Below are 8,803 nucleotides of genomic sequence, written 5' to 3'. Positions count from 1 at the left end.
TGTTTCTAAAGAATGTATATCATCCTCTTCATTTTACTTTTAAAAACTTCCCCTTGCCTCCTCTTTCTTCAGTGAACATTTCATTTGCTATGGCCTGTGAATTCCCATCATAAAGTTCATTCCGGAAAAAATTTGATTATCTGAATCTCTTTTTGTTATTTAGGTCTTGATATATCCTATCTACTCCAATCCACATGTCTGCTGATTTTTTTTTTATTTTCTTGTCCTTTTAAAATATCTTTTGCTTTATTGTAATTTTTTTTCCATTTGTTTTTTGAGAAAGTGGCATTTTTGTTGTTATAATTTTTTCCCTTCCATCTTTTCTTCTAAAATCTGATCTTTTTCCCTTTAAAATTTCTAAAAAGGTGCTAGATTCTGTCTTGCAAACACCATGCTACAAACTTTCTGCAATCTTGGCCAGAAAGTTTTCTCTTAGTTAACAATAAAGTTCTCAAAGCAGGCCAGGATGTCTACAAGCTTTGTTTATGTAGCAAACATTTACTGTGGACTGTCAAGGTGGCAATTAATTTAAATTCAGTCTATTTCCAGTAGGTTCTTACTCTTTTGGGCGTGTTGTGAGTACTAAAGAATAGATGGCTGTCTGACTCTACAGGGTAGCTCTCCACTCAAATTAGAATGTTCAGAGACAGCCATTGCTTATTTGGAACTAAGCCATCAATCTTCAGATGTTATCAACAAGCTGTCATTCATTGTCATCATAACTATCTCTAGGCTGGCTGCAGCATTCCTATTTCTCCTTGTCCACTCTTGGGAGCATAGCAGTTATTCTTGAGTTTGGAGGGCCAGGAAACTCTGGAAACTTTCCTAAGGTCCCATGTGACTAGACATCACATGTGGTGACTTCCTCTCTGAAGTCTCACCACTTCTCAGAGTGTCTGCTCGAGAAGGAATGCACTGATTTCCTTTGTTCTTGAATCCCACAAGACTGTCCAGAATTTTTATAAAATTTTTACCTTACATTGCTGTTTCACATTTAACTCTGTTTTGGAAGTAAACAGGCTAAAGTACAGATGCAATGTGTTGGTGCTAACACTAATTTGCAATAAGTGACGTATGTAAGTACACACTTCTCTACCCAAATCTTAATTGCAATGCATAATTTTAAGTACTTAAGAAAAACCTAAATATTTGTTCACAATTTAACTTAAATTGCAAATTTGTTAAATAGACTCTAAAGCTTCATCCTAAACCCTTCAAAGGAATTCATTAAATATAACAAAATGTTACAATGAATTCTGGTGGTATGGTAATCTAAAGATTAGGAGTGTGGTTTATCTCAAAATATTTTTCTTAAATGACTTCAGGCTAGAGAAATTAATTTCATACATAAGTTGAATATGCATGTGTATGTTTAGAAACCATGAAGTATTATCATTGCCCACCTATAAAAATGTCAGTGCATTTTGAAAAATTCGAAACATTGCATCATTTGTTCCATGACTTACTTTTTTCACTTTTCAAGTTTATGACTTTATTCATGTTAATTGTCTTCTTACTGGAATTTATTTTGTCGTCCCATGACTTTGCAAGTGATTATTTTAATCTGTTTTATTTCTTGAAAAAATGATTGTTGTTTTTGCTTAAAACACTAACTTTAACTCATATCTTTCAGTGATACCGGAGACATCACATTTTTAACTGAACTAAATAACACAATGAGAGCAACAAAAGGCTACCACACAGTCTAAATCAAGTTTCATTTTCTACTTTCCCCTTCAGTATTCCTCCACATGCTGAAATAAACATAGTTCTAACAACAGAATGCATTCAATTTTTAACTAATATTATAACATAAACATTTTTGCCTATTTATATTTTGTCTTTAAGACTATATTTTTATAGCTATGTATTATGCTAACAGCTGCTTTTACATAATTTAAACAGTTCTCAAAGCTGAACATTTCATCATATTTTGTTTTTGTTTTTTTTTAATTTTCTTCCAGAAATATTTTAATAAAAATTTGGCCATTTCCAAGAAATACCCACTGCATGCCCATCAATAAAAGAGAACCTTAACAAAATAGAAAATTTACCATATGGCTATGATTTAAAGGAAAAAAAAATTGCAGACACTCGAGTATATCAGTGAAGTCCAATATTAAAGTCACATTCCTTCTTATGGGCTATGATTAGGAATCCGGTTAGATATCAAAATAAAACTTAATACAAATGCAGAACTATTTAGGTCAAAGGACCTCTATAGAAATATCTGTCCTCAAAGACATTCCAGTTTGAGACTCAATTTTAGAATAAGGCATAACAAATGTTAACAGATGACAAACAAACAAGGTGTTGATAAAGGGATTCTACAATTTCCCACATACTCTTAACCTGGTAAAAACAAATCTAGAATTTTTTTAAATTTATTTTTGTTTAAACAATTGTCAAGACTGGAATCAAAGAGAAGGCACAACAGTTTTGCTCTGGTTTTTTGTTATTTGGATTTCGGGACTTTTTTTGTTTTTGTTTTCTATTTTTTTTTACAAATACAAATTAAACATGAAAAAAATTCTACTTCAAAAAAATTCTAACAGTTCAAGAAAAGCTCATCAGTTGCATACTACACATTTAAAACCTATCTCACAATTTAAGTTTTAGTGGTAGAAACAGTGTTTCAGAATTGTTTTGTGATCACATACCAAAACAAATTAACTCTATTAACACCTTTTATTCAGTTTTTAGCCATACTAGAGAAAATGAAACTTGTTAAATTTTTCAGTGGCAACTTTTCTACACCAGAAGGTCATGACTCTCATAGAACAATTGGATTTTTCTTGCCTTCAAAATGTTTATCAAATCCTGTATCTCACAGGTTTCTGGAACATGTAGAAAATAAGAATATTCCAATGAATGAAACATACCAAATGTCAGTAATAAGCAAGACACATTCCTTTGGGGAAATGGCTATTTTAAAAAAATCCAGTCTGTATATGCAAAGTGTAAGCAAGGAAATTCAGTCTTTTGTCTTTATCTTCTTTATAAATCCAATACTCCTAAAATATCATTCCACAAAATTGGAAGTGAAGGACTAAAGGGAAGAAGGAGGGAAATGGAGCACACACCATTAACACAAGAGAAGTGAAGTTGTACAAACGTAAGCAGTTTATAACAGACTAGGTCATACTCCAAGAAAGGCTGGTTGAAGAAATTCACCACTCTGCAGGAGCTGGGGTTTGTACGGCTGTGTGATGATCAGCGATGGGTAATTCATTGCCGTGGAGCAATCCCCCTTCCCACTCCAAATCCGGGTTTCTGCACCATGCCTCCACGGGGAGGGCCTCGCATTCCACCACCCAGCCCACCTCGAGGGCCTCCAGGTCCCCGCAGGCGGTTATCGCGACGATCTCCCTCCCTAGCAGCTCGAGTCTTCTTCTCTTCCACATTCAGACGGACTTCACCTCTGAACATGATGGGCCTGTTGCTAAGGACCTTCTGAACAGGCTCAGAATCATCAAATACAACAAAACCAAAATTGGGCAGCTTTCCACCACTGTTGATGCGCAACTCCACCACATTCCCATAATTTTGAAAGAAATCTTTCAGTTCCGATTTGTCCACCTCGTGAGGCAGATTGCCAATGAAGAGCTGGTGACTGTCAGGGTGTCTCACAATTCTTCGGGGTTCAACATCACCTTGCTCTCCAGGCTCACGAATTGGCCTGGGGCCCCTCTGGGGAGGAATGTTTATTCGTTGCTCTCTCACTCTTTGATCCCTCTGAGGCCTCTGCGGTGGAATCTGAGATTCAGGCTTAGACTCTGGACGGGGTTGTGAAGCTGGAACTTTAACAACATGAGGTGGTATCCCAGTAACTGGAACAGCTCCACTGGGTGGAAGGTTCTTACTGGTCACAGATGCCCAAGAAAATGTCCTCAAGTCTTCCTGTGCCGTCTGAGCTATGTCTGCAGGTGCTGGAGAAGAACTCTTCTGAGCATCTTCAGGAGTAGCTTCTTCTAATACTGGCTCGGGCTTTTCCTCTTGGATTTCAGAGACAGGTTCTGGTTCTGGTTCTGGTTCAGGATCAGGCTCTGGTTCAGTAACGGGTTCCTCTAGGTGTTCTTCCAAGTCATTGCTGACAGTCTGGTCATAGAAAGTTCCTGAATCATCAGGTACCACTTCAGGTGTCTGCTGCCTTTCCTCAGGTTCCTCTACTTCTTCCTCAGATTCCTCCTGAGGCTCAGTGACAAAGCCACCAAAGACCTCATCTTGGTATCTGAAGATATCATTGTGAACATAGAATTTATTTGCAACAGAACCCTCAGGAGCAAGGACAAATGTCTGCATGAATCTCCTCAAAGCCTGGTTATTATTGGAGAGCAGTCCCATCACCTGGACCACCACACCATCATTCAGAGTAGCATGAGCATCAACATGGCGAATCTTGGTGTGGCAATTGGTGAAGTTCTGTGACATCACCTTCCTATGGATTTCTTTCTGTCCATAAACTGCATCCGCTGGCTTGCCATTTGAATCCAATCCCCCATGGACGTAAGAAGAGTTCTTTCCATAAAATTTGTGTAGCATGTCTGGGGCTTGGTTCAACAGTGTGTAATACTGTCTCACAAATTCCCGCCCGACCAGCAGGGGACTAGGCTTCTCCATAACCATTGCTTTGGTCAATTCAACCTTGGGGAGGAAAAAAAATGTCGAACCTGCGCGGCTGAGTGGGAGAGGAACAAGCCTTGCTCCACCGCACGGAGAGAAGCAGAAATCGCTCACGCAACTGCGTCCGCACCCATATTTTGTTTTTTTCACATTATAAAAAAACCATGTCAAAAACTCTTAACATGTAGAAAATTACAAGGATAATATTACTGGAGTAAATAGTGATCAAGTTTTTTTTTAACAGCTTAAGCCATCTATAAATGAAATTATAATTAAACCATTGATTTTGAAATATAAAATTTTAACAGAGTAACCAGAATACTTTTTACAAATTTCATAGCTGTTTAATTGTTTTGATTTTTATTTATTTGGTAACTATCCATTAGCTTCCTGCCAGTGTGGGCCACGGAAGACACCAGTGATGGCTCAAGTAATTGGGTTCCTGCCACCCTTGTTGAGTCCCCAGCTCCCAGCCCTCAGCCCACCTGGGGGCTATTGTGAGCATTTGAGGAGTGAATAAGGTGGATGGGAGTGTTTCTCTCTCTCTCTCTCTCTCTCTCTGTCAAATAATTAAATTTAAATAAAAAGAATGGCAAAATAGCAAAAAGCATTAAATATATATTAAAAGAATCATGTGATAGTGAATAAATATAAAATTATATATAGGTTTTTCTTTGCTTTGAAATCATCCTTATATTTTAAATGTTTCTTATGTGTTTCTATTCAAATTTTAAAATACAATAATTTTCATATAACTTCCTTTTATTTAAAATCATACATGGAATTTTCTATAATAATATTCTGTTCTAACTGTTGAGAACAGTTAAGGTAATAAAGTTGATGTAATTAGTATGATAATTATTATGCTACTGGGATTAGGTAACATTAGGTAGAACAGTGTTGCTATCCATCACTTTAAAAATGAACATCCTGGGTTTGCCTTTATGTTGATTTTTAATAAATGTTTTACTTCACAAATTGCCTTTCAGTATTAGAGAGTTAAGCTGTTAAATGTCAGAATTAGATTGACTTGCCTACCTAATTAAATACAGATCCATCTGGAAAAGTGTTCTCCTGCTCTCACATTTCAGTGTAATACCCTCTCAGAATCAGAATGACCCCTACAAAGCCTGAACTTTAGAGCAAGCAGGACAAGAGGAAGACATCAAGTTTCTCCCGTGTTGCTTTCCAGTGGATTCCTGACCTGAGAAAACCAAAGGCAACTTAGTGTAAGCAAGAAGATTAATGTGGAGGGAGAAGGAGTGCCTTCCAAATGGCAGGGCCTTTATGGGGTGTCAGAATGCACCCAGGATCACTCTTAGTGATTCCTGCTTTTTCCAGCACTGTCACAGTGCATGGAGAAGGAATAAATCGTGGTAATTTCCAGTTCTGAATACTCTTCCCTAGTGGCCTATTGCAAAAAGTGAAAGGCAAATGGAATTGAAAGGATAAGATGTCCTGAGTCAGAAAACAAGAACTCCACTCCAACCCCACTCCTCACTCTTGCATGGCCTTGAAGAAGTCACTCCACTTTCCTGGGATTAAATTTCTTTTCCTGGGGAATGAAGGATTTGGTCTACATGAGCTACACATTGCCTCAAATTGTTAAATTTCTAAGATTTTCTGATCAACGACAGATGAAACTTTCTTGTGAGCTTTGGCTAGCTTTATGATATCACAGCAAGTTTGGGATATATATATATACATATATATGTATATATATATACATATATATGTATATCATATATATATATGAGCAGAAAAGCTTAACTGATTCTCTTGGGCTAGCTAAAGTAGAGATTCAGTATAATCTGAATTGGTCTGAAAAAATCCATCTACACAATGTATGTAAAGGGAAAAGATTAGGAACAATTTGGGTGATGAGAAATATTTTTAAAGAGACAAAAACCAAAGTTACCTTATAGATATCAACTTTTAAGATACTGCTAATAATTCTTCTGATTTCTTCTGAGAGGGCCAAACTGACTATACTCAGTCATGACCAAGAAAGTTCTAAGTGTGTCTTCTCTGTTTTATAAAAGTCCAGTCAAACATTACATTTCAAAAAATTTTAGAAGTATTTTGCATGTAAGTAAGAAAATTAGCAGAATTTTAATTTTTCTTTGAAAATAACAAAATACAACCCACCATAGCATGCAATTTTTCTCCCTTCTCACTAATCAGAGTGGTAAGGGATATATAAAATAATCTATGTGTTTGACTTTCAAGTAATGACTAAGAACTATGTAATTGCTAAGTTTTATAGTTCTTGAGAAAAATAAGGCATTTTTACATTGTATTCAGCTTCTTCCAAATACAATGAATAAAGATTAGGTATATTTATATTTTAAAATGAATGGAGAATCAATGTTTGTAATATGTAAAATTACAAACTACATGCAGATTAGCAAATAGTAGGCAAATCTAGCAATATATTTATACTGCCCTAGTTTATTGACCTCTATTGGGACATTTTCTTCTATCAGTCTCTTTCAGTGAACCACAGACATTAGGATTTGTCAAAGCAGATGCAGCATAGAATACAAAGAACACTATCCACTGAAGGCATAGGGCCCACTGACAGCAATATGATAATGCTGAGATCCTGAAACATTAAAAGACCACATCACAATGATGATAGTGGCATTGAGTTAAATTAATTCAGGAAACAAATGCTGTTCTACATTTCATACAGAATAATACATTTCCAAGTTTTCTCCTTTGAATTACACAATAGACCCCACTGTTTACCATCTTTATGAATGCAGAAAATTGATTTAATCTCATTCTCTTAGTCTCCACTTTTGTAAACAAGTTTCATAATTTGATATAATATATCCAGCTTTTGTGGAAATTTAGATGACATCAACATGGAAAATATTATGAGTGCTACCGATTATGAATTTAATTAACAGTGCCTGTAAAGTTACATGAAAAAGAGTCACACATCAGCCAAAAGACCTTTAAAATCTTAGCTTTGCCTCTTATAAACATAATAACCATGGGGAAATTGTTGTAGCTCCCTGGATTAAGCTTTCTCATATGTGAAGTGTATTATCTAACACACAGTGTTGTTACAAGCCTTAATGATATTAGCTGTGAAGCATTAGCTCAATATGCAATAAATAAATTTATTTGGCAGGTGCCAACAAAATAATAAACATATAAAAATTCAAAATATCATGGCTGTATAAATTCATAAAATTATTGTGTTCAATTATAAATGTGTGTTCAGATTCTTACATCCTGTGATTTAAAGGTATTTTAGATACTAATCCATTATTTTAATAACCTATTTAATACACCTATTTCTATGATTTATCTTTACTAAGGAGGTAAAGGTTAAATAACCTCATTAGAATGGAATAACTCAGTGTAGAAGCCATTTCTGCAGTTTGAAAGGAAACAGGTGGAGCTTTATCTCAATGATTCTTCCCAGAAATTTTCTCATGTATTTATAAGTCAAAAAAACAGATAAAAACAAGTGAAGCAAATCCAGTGACTCAGAGCTCTTTGCTGTTGTGTCTTAGCATATTGCTTCCAAATGGGATGGCTGTGGCTTTCGGTGGTAGGTGTTGGCTAGACAAGTGACTGAGACCCTACTTAGGGAGAAAAGGTATGCCACCATGCCTGATGCCTCTAAGTACCTGGCCTGCTGCTACAGGTAGCTCCAACAAATTGTACTTGATGACATACAAGTTTCTAAGAAAACTCAATGGGTTATGGATATTTCTGCTTTTTTTATTTCCCTGGAAATAGACACTGATAAGAAACATTAGGCTGGCCAGCGCCGTGCCTCACTTGGCTAATCCTCTGCCTGTGGCGCCGGCACACCGGGTTCTAGTCCCGGTTGGGGCATTGGGTACTAGTCCCAGTTGGTCCTCTTCCAGTCCAGCTCTCTGCTGTGGCTCGGGAAGGCAGTGGAGGATGGCTCAAGAGCTTGGGCCCTGCACCTGCATGGGAGACCAGGAGGAAGCACCTAGCTCCTGGCTTCGGATCAGCTTGGCGCTGGCCGTAGTGGCCATTTGGGGAGTGAACCAACGGAAGGAAGACCTTTCTCTGTCTCTCTCTCACTGTCTATAACTCTCTCTCTGTCTCTCTCTCTCACTGTCTAACTCTGCCTGGCAAAAAAAAAAAAAAAAAAAAAAAAAAAATGAGGCTTACTGATTGGTGCAGAGAA

At 36.7% G+C, this 8,803-nt stretch overlaps 1 pseudogene across 1 annotated transcript; it reads right to left on the bottom strand.

The window, feature by feature from the left end:
• Positions 1-1,931: 1,931 nt before the first annotated feature.
• On the bottom strand, positions 1,932-4,764 carry LOC100355114 (ras GTPase-activating protein-binding protein 1 pseudogene; annotated as a pseudogene). Its single transcript, XR_016232633.1, has one exon. The product of XR_016232633.1 is annotated as a ras GTPase-activating protein-binding protein 1 pseudogene (transcript).
• Positions 4,765-8,803: the final 4,039 nt, after the last annotated feature.

The sequence above is a fragment of the Oryctolagus cuniculus genome, chromosome 4, assembly GCF_051225735.1.
Source record: "Oryctolagus cuniculus isolate XC-2025 breed Fujian yellow rabbit chromosome 4, ASM5122573v1, whole genome shotgun sequence".
Taxonomy (NCBI): Eukaryota; Metazoa; Chordata; class Mammalia; order Lagomorpha; family Leporidae; genus Oryctolagus; species Oryctolagus cuniculus.
The sequence above is the reverse complement of the archived record's forward strand: the minus strand, read 5'-3'. Positions and strand labels throughout refer to the sequence as shown.